The sequence below is a fragment of the Bos indicus x Bos taurus genome, chromosome 5, assembly GCF_003369695.1.
Source record: "Bos indicus x Bos taurus breed Angus x Brahman F1 hybrid chromosome 5, Bos_hybrid_MaternalHap_v2.0, whole genome shotgun sequence".
Classification (NCBI taxonomy): domain Eukaryota; kingdom Metazoa; phylum Chordata; class Mammalia; order Artiodactyla; family Bovidae; genus Bos; species Bos indicus x Bos taurus.
In genome coordinates, this window is record NC_040080.1 from 115,003,736 (window position 1) to 115,022,040 (window position 18,305).

An 18,305-nucleotide genomic window follows, 5' to 3' on the forward strand; every position below is an offset into this window, starting at 1 on the left:
AGTATTCCAGAGAACTAGAAGTTATAGACAACAAAAAGGTTAAAAACTAGTAATGAAAAGAATAAAAATAAGATTGGGAAGTTCAGTAAAGATTAAATGATATTGGAAACCAGGTTAAATTATTGATCTGTTGTCTACAACACCCACCCACACCCACTGCAAAAAAAAAAAAAAAAAGAACATACAATAAGATAAAAGAAAGGGGAAGGCAGCAAGCAAACTATGAACTAAGAACAATGAAAAGAAAATTTAAAAGAAAATTTAAAACTAAAGGTCAGAGAGAATAAAAGAACATCCCGAACAAGCTAAAGTGATTTTTTTTTAAGTAAACAATTGATTTCAAAGTCCAAAAGGTTAGCTAAATTCAGCTAACCAGTCGAATTGAGTAAGCAGTAGCATATGTTCCAAAGATCAGCCTGAGATTTCTTTAGGCTGCAGCTGAAAAACTTGCAACGCGTTTCTCCTTTTATGGCTTGACCTTGGCATGCAGTGGCCCTCTGGGCAGGAGGGGCCCTGACTTTTCCCCTCATACCTCTTCTGTCTGGTTTCTGCCAACTTTTCTCCAGTTCTGTGGCTCCTGGTCTCCCTGCCCTTCCACAGGAATGTGTCTCTTGGTAGCATCTCTGTCCCTGGGGACCCTCCCTTCTGGCTGTGACTGATGGAGTAAAGGTGAGCCCCTGACCCAACTTGGCTCATTCAGAGTCTCCTTCCTAGAAATCTGGATTTGTGACTGAGACCCACTCAGAGTTGGTTTCTTTAATAATAATAACAGCAATATAAGCTAATATTTATTGAAGATTCACATGCAAGGTATTGATATTTAAATATGTTTTCTTGGTTAAATTTTTAAATGACTTTATGAGGTAAGTGCTTTTTTGGAAGAAACTGAGGTCAGAGAGGTGAAGTGACTTGTCCAGTGTCACACAAGCCTAAATGGCAGAATTAGGATTTAGGTTCATTTCTGTCCGGTCCTGGAGCCCATGATCTTAGCTTTTACGCAGTACGGTCTCTGTTAAATAGCAAAGAGAGAAACGTGGGAACTGGGATGGCTGCCTTTTGCCCACATGAGCAGAGCAGAGAATGAACTGACGCCGAAGTGCATGAAGGCGCCAACATGCGGGAGGGCCCCCCTGAGCTTTTCTTCTGAGTCCAGGCTCTATTCTCTCACCGCGTGTCACGTATCATCCCCGCTTAACCCCGATAGGTGTTCCTTTTGGAGCGTCAAGGGTCAGACTATCAGTTGGATTTCTGGGACTCGCGGCTAAGAGTTCTAACTAGCGCCCCTCCTTCCTGTGGCCGACGGAGGACCTCACGGTCCTACGCTGCTCGCGTTTGTTTCGCTTCCCTTGCTTTTGAATGAAAAGTGGCCTCTCCTGTCTGACTCTCAGTCCGCTTTCCTTATGTACAGAGTTCAGGTGGTTTCTGATTCTTGGCCAAGTTCATGTTTATTAAAATAAGATGAATCACAGACTTTCAGAACTAGAAAGGTTGAAACTTCCTCCTTTTTAGGGAAGGATCCAGAAGATGAGATTCAGGGAGGTTGACAGGCTTTTGCTGGGGCAGAAGAAATAGTGGTGAGAAACGCTTTCTGCCGTGTCCCAGAGATGACCGAGCCAAGCGCTTTGGATCTCTTGGGATTGGACTCTTTTTTCTCCTCTTTTAATGGGGAGGAAATGAAGAGATTTGTGTGACCTAATGTCCTCCTTACTTCTTAAAAAGAAGCACTGTCTTACATTACCACAACTCAGCAATATAATTAGAGGATCATTGACCCATAGAGCTTCCAAATCTCTTCAGCGTTTTCCCTGCCCACCCCATCCCCTGACATATCATCTCTTGAAGCCATTCCTTCTAAGAGGTTGTCTGGCCTCTGCTTCAACATTTGAAGTGGCAGGAAACACTACTTCATGAAGCAAAAGATTTCACTTTAATGTGTGTTTGTACTTTTATGCTCTTCTCTCATCCGTAAAGAGTTGGGAGCACAATAATATATATGCATATATTTCATAGTCTCCTTTTTGCAACTGACATGCCACAGATATTTTTCATATCGATGCAAAACCTCCATTTTGGCAATTATAAATATCTTCATATTCTGTATAACTTCCTTAACCAAAATGTGTATAACCTTGCCTTAATTTTTTACTTTTACACACAGAATACAATCTGACTTTGATTTGGACAGTTTGGTTATTAGACCATAAAGAGGTCAAGATTTAACTTGTATTCCTTGGCTCTAATTGTATCTTCTAGATCAGCATTGGAGAAATCTAATCTCACTTTCATGAGACAGTTCTTTTCAGTGTTTTTTAAAAAAACTATCATGTTCCTCTTAAAATTTGTCTTTTCCAATGTAAACATCCTCAGCAGTTTCAATCGTTCCTCACAAGTTGCAGTTTCCAGGCCCTTCACAAGACTGTTTGCTCTCTTCTGGATAAGCTCCAGTTTGTCAATGTCCTTTGTAAAGCATGGTGCCAAAATTAATTGCCATAATAACAATAACCATAATAATAACCTCCATTTATTAAGTTTGCACAATGTTCCAGGAACTGGGCTAAAGGCTTAGCTCATTTAATCCTCACAAAACCCTCTAATGTATGTGTTATTATCCTTTTTTTTTAAATGAGGAAATCAGTTTTATTAAGAATATGTTAACTAACATGTCCAAGGTCACATAGATAGGAATACCCAGCTAGATTAAAATATGCTCTGTGTTCTGACCACTTTATAATGGTCCAGAATTTTCCAGCCTTGTAACATTTAGGACCTAGATATTAAATTGTTGTGACTTCGTTTTCTTGTTTCATGATTTCATGTTTATGGAAAGTATGGCAGAGATCAGTTCTTCTGGGACAGGCTTAAAAATACTCACTCATTCATTTGGCAAATACTTATTGAGAGCCTACTTCCTGTCAGACCCTATTTTAGAAGATGACAATACAGAGATAAGCAAGGTAGACAAGGGTCCTTCTTTCATGGGGTTAACATTCTGCTGGGGGAGACAGACATTCTATAAGTAAACATATAAGTGTGGTAATTTCAGATGGTGATAAGTGCTATGAAGAAAATAAGACAAAGTAATGTGCTCGAGAGTGACTTGTTGGTGTCTGGTTGGGGTGGGGCAGGAGAAGATGATGAGATTTGACCAGAGGGTGCCTGCCTGCTGGTGAGGTCTGGCCTTAGATCTGAATGATGAGAAGGAACCAGCCATGTGAAGATCTGAGGCTCTGGGGGAAAGAACATTCAAGTCTCAAGAAATGGCAAGGGCAAAGGTCCCAGGATCAGGCTAAGCTTAGTGAGTTCCAGAAACATAAAAAAAAACTTATGTGGCTAAAAGCAGAGTGACCCATGGAAGAGTGGAGAGGGGTAACTTCAGAGAAGGCAGGAGTAGATCGCATGAGGTCCTATAGGCCATGCAGAGGAGTTTGGATTTTTTCTAAGTGTAATGGGAAACCCAGGTGGAGTTTTAAGCAAAGCAGACTGATCTATTTCATCTTTTTAAAAAATAACATCAGTACTGTATAGAGAACGGATTTCAAGGGGCAAAAATGAAAGCAGGGAGATGAGTCAGGGGCAGGCTCTTACCCTGTCCTGGTGAGAAATCATTCTGGTTCAGATCAGGTGGCAGCCGACCCAGCTGTGACTCAGATCACTGGAGAGAAGTGGATGAGTTCAGAAAAAAATGGAGGAAGAGTGGACAAAAATATCTGGTAAATTGATTTTGGTAAGAACTGATTTAACTCTTGGATCTAGGAAGAGGTTGGGAATGTTGTACACACCTGAGGTGTATTCATAGACCTCTGCATACTTTATACAGGCCACAGACATATTGTTTCTCACCAGAGTCCTATAATGTAGCTAGTATTCCCCAAAGCTATTTCTGACAAAGAAAGTGGGATTTAGAGAGGCTAAATCACTTGCCTCAGGTCATGTGGGTAGCAAATTAGGAAGCCAAGATGTACACCCAGGTATCAAAAGCAGTGCGCTTTCTTCTATGCAGTAGCACAGCTCATGGAGCTCAAGGATCAAGGATGGCACAACTGAAGGCCCAAAACTGCAATTTGCCTGTAAGGCGAGAGGTGAAGAATGGGCTTCCCTGCTGGCTCAGACCTTAAAGAATCTGCCCGAAATATAAGAAATCCAGGTTTGATCCCTGGGTCAGGAAGATCCCCTGGAGAAGGGAAAGGCAACCTACTCCACTATTCCTGCCTGGAGAATCCCATGGACAGAGGAGCCTGGCAGGCTACAGTCCATGGGGTAGCAAAAGAGTCAGACATAACCGAGCAATTAACACTTTCACTTTCAAAGAATCCCACAACAGCCAAGTCACATGTGAGGACATGTTCTATTATCAAGGGGCTCCATATTGCCATGATGCCCTCTGCTTCCTTGGAGAGCTAGCTTCCATTTTTGGAATCTTATGTCTAAGAGATGTGAGCACATTGGGTGGAGTAGTGGAGTCAGAAGTAAATGATGTGATTAAGCAGAGGGAGAAAATGACTTCTGAGAAATGATGAAAAGATTGCAGCTCTGTTCAATGATGACTAAAGAGAACATCAGACTGTAAGTATTTCATTGGTAGAAACAGCAGGAAGACAGGAATGTTTTGTTTTGTTTTTTTCTCCCAAAAAGTAGAGAGGAAATGCATGAAGGGACAAGAAGAGAGTTCCTGAATCCGCTCTTAATTTTATGACCATGGTGGATTATCATAACTATGTCTACATATTCTCATCTCAAAAGGATGCACTGAGATTGAGGTTGTCTCTCTAGAAAGGCATCAAAATCCACAGAAAACATGTCTTCTTCTTTGTGTTTATTTGTTGATAACAATTTACTAGCACTCTACTCTAGGGCCAAAATATGGGTGTCCATTTTGAATGTTTTTATTCTATTCAGAAACCTTTTTATTTTTAATGAGACATCTATTATCATGACAATTCCTCCACAGTAATCATCTGTCTTCAATCAAAAGTATTCATACACTGAAACGTATCCACTCTCATGTGCCAGGGTCTTACAGGAGTCTGGAGAGAAAGGCTAATGCTGGTACCACGGATCCCTATTGTCTGAGTCATGCTACGCGCTAAAGAATGGGGAGGCTCAAGTTTCAGACACAGGCTAGTTATTTCCTTGCATTTGCACAATATACGTTTGTCTGCACACTTGTTAGTGAAATGAGACACCTGCTTGATAACGGGGACAACTGTCTGATACATTGTGTATGTTATCTCCCTATTTACAGTAAGAAAATTATATCTACCAGGCTGCAAAGCTAGAGAGCCTCAGTTTCTCAGCTACTTCTGGGCTACTTGCAAAAGCTAAAGCCACTGAGGGAAAGGCTTCTTGAAAAACACACCTGATTTTTTTTTTCAGATATATTTAAAATATCATGTCCTTTTTTTGAGGGTTTTGGCCCTCTGCACTTGCTTCTAAAGCATGGTTCAGAGGCAGTCCTGCAGCCCAAAGGTTAAAGAGAAATCCAAGTGGATGTGCCATTTTAATGGGCTTTGAATGAACTCTCATGTGACACTTTCTTTCAGAGTTGCTTATGCAAGTTACACCTGCAAAAATGGGACTGAGTCCAGTAAGGAAGGACGTAACATTTTCCTGAATATGCAAAAAATGAGTGGGGTATAGTCTGTATTCCTGTATGCTCTGGGCAGCCTCGTGGGTAAGTGAGCATTTGTTTCCTATATGCCATTGTTGAGTTGAAAATGAGTCACACACTCATGAAAAGAATGGTCCTGTCTTCTTTTGTCTAGCTCTGTATGCTTTTTGTGGTTACTGAATTTGTCTTAATGGGAATCTTGACTGTTTCTCTTTTGAGGGAAGTTTTTAGAATTTATTTTCAATCTGGAACAGGATTTATTTAAATATATTGTCCTTGATTCATAATTTGATTCACAGAAATTTTCTATGGGGGGAAAAATCTTTTAGGTTCATGTAATCCCAAGTATTTCAACTAGTTTACCTTGAAAATAATAATACATATGATGTATTAACTGTCTACTCTGTACCAGCCACTGTGCTATGTCTTATAAATTGTTTCTAATCCATGCCACATGCCCAAATACAAGTAGCAAGAGCCCCTTCTTATGGCAATGGGAAACAAGGGCCAGAGAGATGAAGTCACTTGCCAAAAGTCACAGAGCTGGTTGTTGAGTGAATTTGGATGTGTACCCATTTCTGTCCAACTTCAGGGTTTACAGTCCGAAAGTGAAAGTGTTAGTCACTCAGCTGTGTCCAACTCTTTGCAACCCCATGGACTGTAGCTGCCAGATTCTTCTCTCCATGGGACTCTCTGGGCAAGAATACTGTAGTGGGTAGCCATTCCCTTCTCCAGGGGATCTTCCAGACCCAGGGATCGAATCCAGGTCTTCTGCACTGCAGGCAGATTCTTTACCATCTGATCCACCTGGGAAGCCCTATAATTTATGGAGTTGGAAAGAGCTGGACACGACTGAGCAACTAAGCACACATACTCACCATCTAGACTACTTCCCTAAGGCACAGCTTCTTTGAAATGTTTGAAAGTGAAAGTGGCACAGTCAACCCCACGGACTATACCTGTGGGGTATAGTCCATGGAATTCTCCAGGCCAGAATACTGGGGTGGGTAGCCTTTCCCTTCTCCAGGGGATCTTCCCGACCCAGGGATCGAACCCAGGTCTCCCGTATTGCCGGCAGATTCTTTACCAGCTGAGCCACAAGGGAAGCCCAAGAATACTGGGGTAGGTAGCCTATCCTTTCTCCAGCGGATCTTCCTGACCCAGGAATCGAACTGGAGTCTCCTGCATTGCAGGTGGATTCTTTACCAACTGAGCTATCAGGGAAGCCTTGAAAACGTTATCTGATGACAAAGTGAAGTGAAGGTCACTCAGTCATGTCTGACTCTTTGCGACCCCATGGACTATACAGGCCATGGAAATCTCCAGGCCAGAATACTGGAGTGGGTAGCCATTCCCTTCTCTAGGGGATCTTCCAGACCCTGGGACTGAACCCAGGTCTCCCACATTGCAGGTGGATTCTTTACCAGCTGAGCCACCAGGGAAACCCAAACTTCTGATGACAAGTTTGCCCCAAATTCTTATTAGAAAAGGACAGGTCATAAAGTAACCAGGTTAACAATAATAATCCCCCATTTTTATATTTTGTAGACTAGAAACACTTCCTGTCTTTCCCATATGTGCAAAGAGGCTCCTTGGCTACTGGAATAGCCTCCATGATTGAAGGGGCTCTGTGTCTAATCTAGGTTCATTCAACTCTGCCTGGCTTTGGCCTTGAAACTCCCAGACCCCAGATATCTGAGAGTCTTCTGGGGTGCACAGAAGGATGAATTCTTGCCCCATTCCAGGTTCTTGGCAAGAGGGAAGAATAGCATGTGGCTCAGATTCTGATGTAGGCTTGCAGGAGGATTTTCAAACTCCTGGAAGAAGGGGAAAGGAGACCACAGCAGTAAATTTAATAAGAAACAAAAGAAACTTATCAAAAGGAAAACATCTGAAAAGTGTCAGCAGAGGCTGTGGTGCTAGACTGTCTGTAATCATAAACTACTATTTCAGGAAAACCTGCCGATTGGCTGGCATGTTAGAGTCGCACAGTTCAGATACTTTTCCCTATTTCCTCTTGAAAGCTGGAGGAGGGCATGCTTCTGAGGAGTTTACCATCTAAGTTCCAGGTTCTTTGTTGTATATTCATTTTGCTTTCCCCTGTATTCCATTAGCTGTATTTCTATGTACTCACAGCAGTGGAGCCATTGCGAGTATGGGGCAAATTCCCATTTGTTGAATTGTGGAAGAGTAGTATCTCCAGTCTGAGGGTGTTACAGAGCTCTGATTTTGGTTGGTTTCTAATGTACATTGATTTGGATTCTAGACATTTTTCTTAACCGATTATGGAATATCTAACCTCCCCACCTCCCCAGATCCCATCTGGCAGTCAAGGCGAATTTTCCAGAGAAGTTTGTTCGCGGTTATGTAATCATCTACGCCTGATGCATGGATTCCCAAGCAGTTTGGCCTTCTCACGTCTGTCTCCTCTCTATTTCTTCAGGTGCACATTGGAGAGAACTTTCCATTACCCATTTTCTATTTTTACAACTTGGCATTCATTTCCTCTAGCTACTCTATCTGATTAGGAGCAGCGGCCAGGCTGGCACAGCAAGCTGATGCAACGCGCAGAGCCTCTGCTCATCAGGAAATGAGTGAATTCCTTTCCATAACTGTCAGACAGGGAAAGGGCAGGGTCACACTCAGCAGGTCCTAGCTGGTTGCTCCGCAGCCGGCCACCCCTTCCTTGTAGATGAAAAGGCCTGCTCTCTCTCTTTCCTATCTGCCATATCTACATTTCCTTCAAAGGCACTTCTGCTACTACTCCAGCCCTCTCTGGTTTACTTCTCTGGTTTCTCTGACATGTTTTGCTAGGTTCCCCTCTCAATGAAACCTACATTGATCACATTGAAGGTTGTCTCGGTTATAATGCATTCAGTCACTGATATTGGAAAACCCAGTTCAAACTGAATTAAGCCAAAAAGAATGACTGGCTCACAGAACTGGAAGTGCATCCAGAAGTATGTGGATATCAGGATTGGTCTGATCCAGGGACACAACAGTATCACCAAGGACCTGGTGTCATTTATTTTCTCTTATATGCAATATTATCAGCTTCGTGTTAAGGCTGCTGAGCTGTGGTGGGCCCAGTATGGGTGGTAATAACTCCTAGTTCTACATACTTCCATTTCCCAAAGAGTAAATCTATTTACTACAATGTTCCAGCAAACCCTCCCTGCTGTCTTACTGGCCCAAACATGTATCTGGGGCTAGGTGGTAGGAACAGTCTGATTTTCTTGGGTCCTAAAAATATGCTCTATCCTTAGAGTCAAAATTGGAGTCAACATTCCCAAAGCTCGTGGGCTGCTCTCTATGACAAAAATATGAGTAAGGGTATTGGATATTGGAGAGGCAAGTGTTTCATCAGTCAAGTGCAACCATCTACCTCCCTTGCCTGGTAAGCTCAAAACTCTCCATTTCCAAGCTTAATATCAGCTTTGTCTAGATATACAAGATTTGTCTTTATAGCTTTGTATATATTTGTACATATGTCTTTATATCTTTATATATTTGTTTGGATCTACTTAAAGTGATTGTTTTCTGTAGTCATGTACTGATGCTCACACTAGTATCTGCTTCTTGGTGACCCGCTTATCCTCGGCTTATCTTAATTTTCTAGACTTTTCTGCAATAGGATTCTGATTACCTACTATCTGGATCTCCAGAAGGTCTTGAGGACAGAGTTTAAGATGCAGGATTCAGTCTCTGATTTAAAGAGACAAGCTTTTTTACAATCCACACTTTTCTAGGAATGGTTAGAAGTTGAGAATGCATTCCAAGTGACAGAGGGCTGAGAGAGACATGCTGGGGCCAGCTCCTGCTCTCATCAAAGTCAACTATTAAATTTGCAGGAACTTTGTAAACACATTGTTAAACACAGTGATTAAAAATTAAAATTACAATTTAAATATATTTACAATTAAATAATGTTTAAAGTTAAGTGTTAGCCGCTCAGTCGTGCCCGACTCTGCGATCCTATGGACTGTAGCCCACCAGGCTCCTCTGTCCATGGAATTCTCCAGGTGAGAATACTGGAGGGGGCTGCCATTCCTTTCTCCAGGGGATCTTCTTGACCCAGGGATCAAACCCAGGTCTCCTGCACTGCAGGCAGGTTCTTTACTGTCTGAGCCACCAGAGAAGCCAATGAACACTCTAAACTCATGGTTTCCTAATTGTTTTACTATATTTTGCTGTCGTATAGGCTCTTGAAGCTATTTCTAACTATTGTGCATATAAACATTGTATATACTATACTATCCACATATGTACAATATTTATACTGAATCATACTGTACAATAGAATAGTGTACTATTTGCAACTCTCCCCAACTGTGCATTCAGTGAAGTAATGTTGAAAACTTAAAATTGGCCAGTGTGAGAGTATTTATACAGTAGAAATTGGCAGACACTGTAAATCAGGGATTTTTTTAGTTACTAAGCATTTACCAGCACAATGGATCATTTTCCAAATGTAAAACAAGAATGATATCTTTATCTATGTTGCTAGCTTGATAAGAGGTTATAAGTCACACAAAGGATTGAGCTCAGGGTAAACCAGTTTAAGGCTCTTGGCTATGACTATTGCTTTCCCTGCCTTGTTAATAACATATATTTAATATCATATGATCTTTAAGGGCTGACTCAGAGTAATCATTAGGAGTATGAAATAGCAGTACATGGTGAGATTGGTAAAGTTATAGGAAGAGATAAAGCTCTGTGCAGTATGGGATAGAACGATGCTCCTACCTGACTCCTGTGTGATAAGTGAGCCCACCATCCAGGCCACACTCTGCTCCCGGCCCCGCAGTAACTTCCTCAGGGGTTTCTTCATCAGCCTCCACCTCTCTTCTTTGCCTCCTTTTCTTCCCACTTTCTGCACTTGCTAGAAATGGCCAATGCCTTGGCCTTCAAAGGTCACTGCCGTATCATGTTGGCTGGAACATTTGTCTCTTACCTTACCTTTCTGCAAGTCAACTACTGCCTCTCTGTTACCGCCGATGTTGTTGCTTTATCCCGCGCCGCTGCGGTTGATCTCTGTCCCTTCTGACTCTGTGCCTGCTGCTCATCTCTGAAACTTCCTTTTCTCTGCTTCATTTTTTCTTGTCTTTTCTGTCCCCTGTTGGCACCTCTTGGTTTGGGCACAAAATGAAAACAATTTCATTAATTGGCATTCTGATTCTGCTTGGTAATTCATTCATTTGGAAACTTCTTATTAACCCCCTACTGAATGCAGAGTGCATGTATTTGTTACATATCCACTTGGAAAAAGTACTTTGTGCAAAGTCCTAGGAAACAGTTACAATATAGAGATGTAGAAGATTTAGAAGAAACAGAAAAGAGGTCAAATCCCACAAGGTGGTGGGGAGGAGAAGGCAGAGAAGGTCGAGAATACGTCCCCTTTACGTGTGGTTTCAGAAATTTTCTGGTTGCTTGGCAGTGCTGATGGACAGGTAGCTGGAATTTTAGCTCATATAATGCCCTATGTGTTCCTAATTATTTCTTGAATGTCTTATCTCTGTAACTGCATTGTATTATAATTTCATTATGGGCTGCTGCTGCTGCTGCTAAGTCACTTCAGTTGTGTCCGACTCTGCGACCCCGTAGACGGCAGCCTATCAGGCTCCCCCGTTCCTGGGATTCTCCAGGCAAGAACACTGGAGTGGGTTGCCATTGCCTTCTCCAATGCATGAAAGTGAAAAGTGAAAGTGAAGTCGCTCAGTCGTGTCCGACTCTTAGCAACCCCATGGACTGCAGCCCACCAGGCTCCTCCATCCATGGGGTTTACTGGAGTGGGGTGCCATTGCCTTCTGCATTCATTATGGGCAAAGGTATTTTTATCCACCCAATCCTGTCTCACTCCTAATGAGCACAAATGTACTCAAAGGTTGTGTATGGATAAAAATGTGTGCAACAAATTTGTTGCAGAAAAGCATGAATAATTAATCTACATATTCTGATTTGATTTGAAGCTTTTATAGCCTCTGTTGAGGAAAAACCTATATGTTTAAAAAGTCATTGAAGTTCAGAAGCAAAAAATATCTGAAGAGTTATTTGATCTAACGATTCCCAAGTGTGACCATATATCAGAATCAAGTAAGGGTGGATTAGGGCAGGGTAACTTTAGAAAGTGGTTTTCTGACCTTCACTACAGACCAACTGAATGAGAATCTGTTTGTTTTGTGACAGTTTCTGTTGAGCTGCCAGGTTTGGGACCCACAGATGAATTTTGACATCTAGAGTCTGAAAACCCCTATTTCTTCTCCTTGAGAGTATAGTAGTAACACCTTTGCAAACATGAAGATTGTCACTGGATGTCCCCAAGCATGCAGGAGTCATCTTTTCTCTCCATGGCCAAGTGAAATGACTTGCAGTCTCTCCCACATCTCTGAGAGTGCCCAAGGGGACACTTGTGCTAGCCTGAGTCTTTCCACGCTGGGGCCTTTTTCTCCAAGCTCTCCAGACTTCAGCTGTCCTTGGGGCTTACAGTGGTGTCCTCGTTTCTCCCTCCTTTGCTCAACAATGCTAACAAGAAACTGTTGGGATTGATGTTTATTAAAGTATGCATTGAGAATCATTCTCTGGCAGGCAATGCACTGAGAAGAGAATGTAATCTCCCCACAGTCAGAAATGATAAAACAAACAAGCAAATATGATCCCTACCTTCATGAAATATACAGTCAGTTGGATGAGACATATCCAGGTGGTGCCAGTGGTAAAGAACCTGCCTGCCAATGCAGGAGATGCAGGTTTGATCCCCGTGTTGGGAAGATCCCCAGAGTAGGAACCCACTCCAATGTGCTTGCCTGAAAATTTTCATGAGCAGAGGAGCCTGGCGGGCTATAGTCCATGCAGTCACAAAGAGTCAGATGAGACTGAACACAGTCATAACAATATTGGGTTAGCTAAAAAGTTCAGTTGAGTTTTTCCATAAAATCATATGAAAACCCCAAATGAACTTTTTGGCCGCCCAATATCTGTAAAATCTCTATCTAAAGCAGATAGAGATGGAGTATCCTGAAATACCATGAAGAAGAAGTATAGACAGCAGTAAGAATAACTAGGAAGACTTGATTTATTTGGATACTTAAAAGATGGCCTTCCTAAAGGAGTGATAATTACACTGAATATCATTTAAGATTATAGCATGTGTCAAGGGATGTGACAGGGATGATGGATACTAAAAAGAGACTTGTAGATCGTACCTCAGAGAGAAAGTAGGAATGTGGCATATGATGACACTGTTGAGAAAGACACTGCAAAGGAGACAGGATCCAGGAGAGCCTCCAGAAACCCTGAGATAGGGCTGCTACATAGAAGCCGAAGGGAGACAGAATTCGAAAAAGAAGAGCTGATCATATATATCAAGTGCCTATGAGTCAATCAAATGAGGTCTTACAAATACCTAATGGGTATAGGGTCATGTGGTCATGGACAACCTACACATTTAGTTTTGATGATGTGGAAGGATGAAAGTCAGACTGAAGTAGGTTATAGGGTGAATGGGGAGGAGAACTTTTAAAGAGAAAGAAAATACTCTTTAGATGCTTAACTGTGAAGGAGAGGAGAAAGAAAAAGGAATAGTTGAAAGGGATTTTTTTTTTATTGTGACAAAATATAGATAACATAAAATTTACCCTTTTAACCATGTTTAAGTTCTGTAACATTAAGTATATTCACATTCTGCCACTATAAGCCCCATCTACCTCTAAGAACTTTGTTATCTTCTCAGACTGAAACTCCATACCCATTAAACAATAACTCCCCATTCTCCCCTTCACCCAGGCCCTTGGCAACCACCATCCTGTTTTCTGTCTTTATGAATTTGCCTGCTTGAAGAACCTCAATATTTGTCCTTTGGTGTCTGACCTATTGCACTTGGCGTAATGTCTTCAAGTTTCATCCATGCTGGAACAGGTGTCAGAATTTCCTTCCTTCTTAAGGCTAACCACTGTCTCACTGCATGCATACACCACATTTTGTTTATTCATTTATCCATTAGTAGACACATGGGTGGCTTCCACATTTTGTGTGCTTAGTCGCTCAGTCATGTCCAATCTTTGTGACCTCATGGACTGTAGCCAACTAGGCTCCTCTGTCCATGGAATTGTCCAGGCCAGAATACTGGAGTGCATTGCCATGCCCTCCCCCAGGGGATCTTCCCAACCCAGGAATAGAACCCAGGTCTCCCATATTGCTGGCGGATTCTTTACCATCTGAGCCACCAGGGAAGCCCTTCCACCTTTTAGCTCTTGGGAATAATGCTGCGATGAACATGGATGTGTATACAAATATCTGTTTGAGTCCTGGTTCAGCTCTCTTGCATATGTATTCAGAAGAGGGATTGCAGCACAATGGTAATTCTATGTTTAGTTTGTCAAGGACCCACCGTGCCTTTCCCACCGCAGCTGCACTGTTTTACATTCCTATCAGCAGTGCGCAAGCGTTCCAATGTTTCTACATCCTAATACTTGCTACTTTTGGTGTGAGATGATATCTCATTGTGGGTTTTGTTTTTTTTTTAAGAAAGATCGTTTTTTAACATTTTATTTATTCACTTGTTTTTGGCTGTGCTGCGTCTTCACTGCTGCGCCTGGGAGCCCCGGTGTGGATGTGGGGGTGCTATTCGCTGCGGTGCGGGGGCTTCTCATCTCAGTGGTTTCTTTTGTTGCAGAGCATGGGCTCCAGGGCATGTGGGCTCAGTCGCCTCCATGCAGGCTCTCCAGCGCTGGCTCAGTAGTTGTGGCATACTGCCTTACTTGCTCCGTGACATGTGGGCATCTTCCTGGACGGGGATAGAACCCATGCCTTCTGCATTGCCAGGATTCTTAACCACTGACCCACCAGGGAAGTCCCCTCATTTGGTTTTCATTTTCATTTTCCTGATGATTAGTATCCTTGAGCAACTCTCATGTACTTACTGACCATTTGCATATCTTGTTTGGCAAAATACCTATTCAAATTCTTTGCCCATTTTTAAAACCAGGCTGTTTCTCCACTGTTGAGTTTCAGGGGTTCTTTATACATTTTGGTTATGAATTTCTTATCATGTATATGATTTGCAAATATCTTCTCCCATTCCGTAAGTTCCTTTCTCCATCTGCTGCTTGCTTCCTTTGATATGAAAAAGGTTTTGAGTTTGATGTAGTCCCACTTATTTATTTTTGCTTTTGTTGCCTTTGCTTTCGGTGTTATAGCCAAGAAATCATTACCAATCCAATGCCATTAAAGTTTCCTTCTGTGTTTTATTCTAAGAGTTTTATAGTTTTGGCTCTTACATTTAGGGCTTTGATCATTTTGAATTAGGTTTTGCATGTCTAGTCCCAAAAGGCAGAAATCTCTTCAGTTCAGTTTACTGTAATACAATTTATCTTTCTCATTATATCCACTTTATAGAGTTGCTAGAGTGATAAGACAAATATCTAAAATGATATCTATCACATATCACTTCTGATTTTTAATGACATAATAAAATTATTTTGCCACATTAGCCTTTCATAAATTACCCTAAAATAAGAAAAAAATGGTAACAAGAAACAGAACTGCATTTTTAAGAAAAACTAAGACACAGCTATCCTGAACCACACTATATAAAAGCATAAAGCAGACAGAAAAGCAGTGATGCAGTGTTTGATTCACTCATCATCTGCGTTCAGGTTCGTCATGACCTGACTGTTCTTTTCTAAGCTATGGATCTGTATTTTATTTACATCAGCAAAACTGAAGGGCCCATTCAATTGGTTTTTTCCAAAACAAGAGTGGGTCTGTCTAGATGTAAAGTCAAACTGTCATCTCATAAGGGCTAGAAAATCTCTTGCTCATCTAGGATTAGTCTCAAAATGCAAGGGTCTCTTTGCCCCTAAATACACTGGATAATACCCACTGTGGAAAGAATAATCTACGGGTTAAACCTCACTCTTTGGTTTGTCTCTTCCTGTGGGAATGGAGAGATTCCTGTCGCCAAATTCAGCATCCAGAGACCTTCAAACAGTACTTGGTTACCTTTTCAGTTTAAGTAAAACGGAATTCAAAGGAAGCATGGCTTTGAAAGCCCCCAAATTCTGCCTTACTTTTTCCTTACTGGTGCCACCAGTCCTTGCATTGAGTCCAGGTATATAGTTTCTCGGGGTTTCCCACTGCCCACAGCTCAGTGGCGGAAGGGCCAGTCCCCAGCTTTTTGACACCAGGGGCCAGTTTCACGCAAGACAATTTTTCCATGGATCAGGATGCGGTGGGAGGATGGCTTCAGGATGATTCAAGTGTGTTACATTTATTGTTCACTTTATTTCTATTGTGATTACGTCAGCTCCACCTCAGATCATTAGACGTCAGATCCCAGAGGTTAGGGACCCCTGCTCCATAGGCCATTTGAGATTGTCTTTACTAAAGGAGTTTAATTGGTCTTCCCCTGGGTGGTACAAGTCAGAGCAAGACCTACTTACTCCCACACATTGATACAGAAAGGTAAATGACAAGTGGTTTCAGCCCTCACCCTCCCACCCAGTACTTTCCATAAGAAAGATAAACAGTTGGCCAGACACTCAGAACAGGGAAAGCCAGAGTTGGCTCTTCTTTTCTCTGTTCCTGTATTAAGTGTAATAAAAGAAGTTGATGTTGAGGAATCGTTTTCCCTCACAGAATTCCCTCCTGTGCAATAAGAATGTAGGTGAAATCCTTTCTGATCTGTACCAAGCCTCTCTGACTACCTCAGAGGGAGTTCCACATAGAACATTGCAGAACATTTGATAACTAGCTGTGTTGTGGTTTGCAGATACGTGGCGCATATCCAGAAGAAAGAAAATTTAGCCTTTGCACCCTGGGGTGGACTGGCCTAATTATTCTATACAGACCTTCAGTCATGAGAAAACAATTTAGTCCTCTCTCAGCCCTGCTTAACCCTGCTGGTGGCTCAGCAGTAGAGAATCCACCTGCCAAGCAGGAGGCCCAGGCTCAATCCTGGGATAGGAAGATTCCTTGGAGAAGGAAATGCAACCCACTCCAGTATTCTTCCTGGGAAATCCCATGGACAGAGGAGCCTGGTGGGTTACAGTCCACGGGGTTGCAAAAGAGTTGGACACGACTTAGCAACTAAAGAACAACAACATCCATCCTCTGGTTTTATTTGGGACTTCTCAGGTGGCACCAGTGGAAAAGAACACGCCTGCCAGTGCAGGACTTGTCAGAGATGCGGGTTCGATCTCTGGGTTGGGAAAATCCCCTGGAGGGAGGACATGACAACCCACTCCAGTATTCTTGCCTGGAGAATCCCACGGACAGAGGAGCCTGGTGGGCTATAGTCCATGGGGTCGCAAAGAGTCGGACACGACTGAAGCAACTTAGCACGCAGCACAGCCCAGCTCATGGTTAATGGAACAACTGAGTGAAAAGGAGATTGCCACAGAGAGTCCAAACACACTGCATTATGGTGTAAACTTCAGTTACCACTTGGGCTGATTAAGGGATAAGGCTGATTAAGGAACATTTGTAAAGAAATGTAACCTGACTTTCAAACATGAATAATCACTATCAGTAGTTGTTGGAAGTAGGCAGAGGTAGTCCCAGGGTATTGGGGGAAGCAGGAAAGACTGGATGTCAATCTGTGTCTTGTTTGCAAAAGCCGTTGCTGAAGTGCTTGCACTGCTTTGCATCTTTACAAGATATGCTCCTCTCTCCAAAAGCATCATGGGCTCTCTTCCTGGTACCTGGAAACAACCAACTTCTTCATTATACTCATTCATTCATTCATCCATCTGACAAATATTTTTTGAGAACTGTCTATGCATCGGGCACTCTTCTTGGCCATGAGGACTCAGTGCTGAATAAAAAATGAAAAAATCCTGTCCCTTATGGAGCTTTGGAGGAACAGAGAATAAACAACTAAATAATTAAAATGTTGCTGGGCTAAGAAGATTCCCTGGAGAAGGGCCCACTCCAGTGTTCTGGCCTGGAAAGTTCCATGGACTGTATAGTCCATGGAGTCACAAAGAGTCAGACATGACTGAGCAACTCTCACATAGTCTGTTCGATGTGTCGAGTGACTGAGCGGGAGATGAGAAAGGAATTGAGTGAGAAGGGTAAGGAGAAGGTATGTGCATACTCAGCTCTGACTCTTTGCAACCCCATGGACTCTAGCCAGTCAGGCTTCTCCGTCCATGGGAACCTCCAGACAAGAATACCAGAGTGGGTTGCCATTTCCTCTTCCAGGAGTCTTCCTGACCCAGGGATCGAAACTGCGTCTCCTGCGTGTCCTGCATTAGCAGGCGAATTCTTTATCACTAAGCCATCTGGGAAGCCCAAAACAGAGGGCAAGATTGGAATTTTCAGGAAGGTGGCTGGAATAGGCCTCTGTGAGAAGGTGTCAGGAAAGTGGCTGGAATAGGCCTCTTTGCGAAGGTGATGTCTGAAGAAAGACCTGAAGATGGCCTGGAAGCAAGCCATGTATACTTCCGGATGATGATTTCAGGCAGAAGGAAGAGGCAGTGCAATGGTGCTGAGACAAATGCAGCTAGAAAACTGGAGTGGATGGAGTAAGGGAGGGAGTAGGAGGAATGAGGGAGGAAATCGGTGTGTGTGTGGTGGTGGGGGGTGGGGAATGGGTATAGGCCTTCAGATAGGGTTGCATAGATGATTAGAAAGACTCTATTGGTATCTTGGATCATCAGGAAGAAGTGGAACTTTTGAACCTTTGTAAACTGAAAGT

The 18,305-nt window shown here is 42.5% G+C and overlaps 1 long non-coding RNA gene across 1 annotated transcript in view; it reads left to right on the plus strand.

Moving 5' to 3' along the window:
• Window positions 1–386: 386 nt before the first annotated feature.
• LOC113893349 overlaps window positions 387–18,305 on the plus strand; it is a 35,034-nt gene continuing 17,115 nt past the window's right edge. The window contains exons 1-3 of the long non-coding RNA XR_003511295.1: window positions 387–669; window positions 5,541–5,671; window positions 8,875–9,005. This is a non-coding gene — a long non-coding RNA (uncharacterized LOC113893349). The remainder of the gene's footprint in view (window positions 670–5,540; window positions 5,672–8,874; window positions 9,006–18,305) is intronic.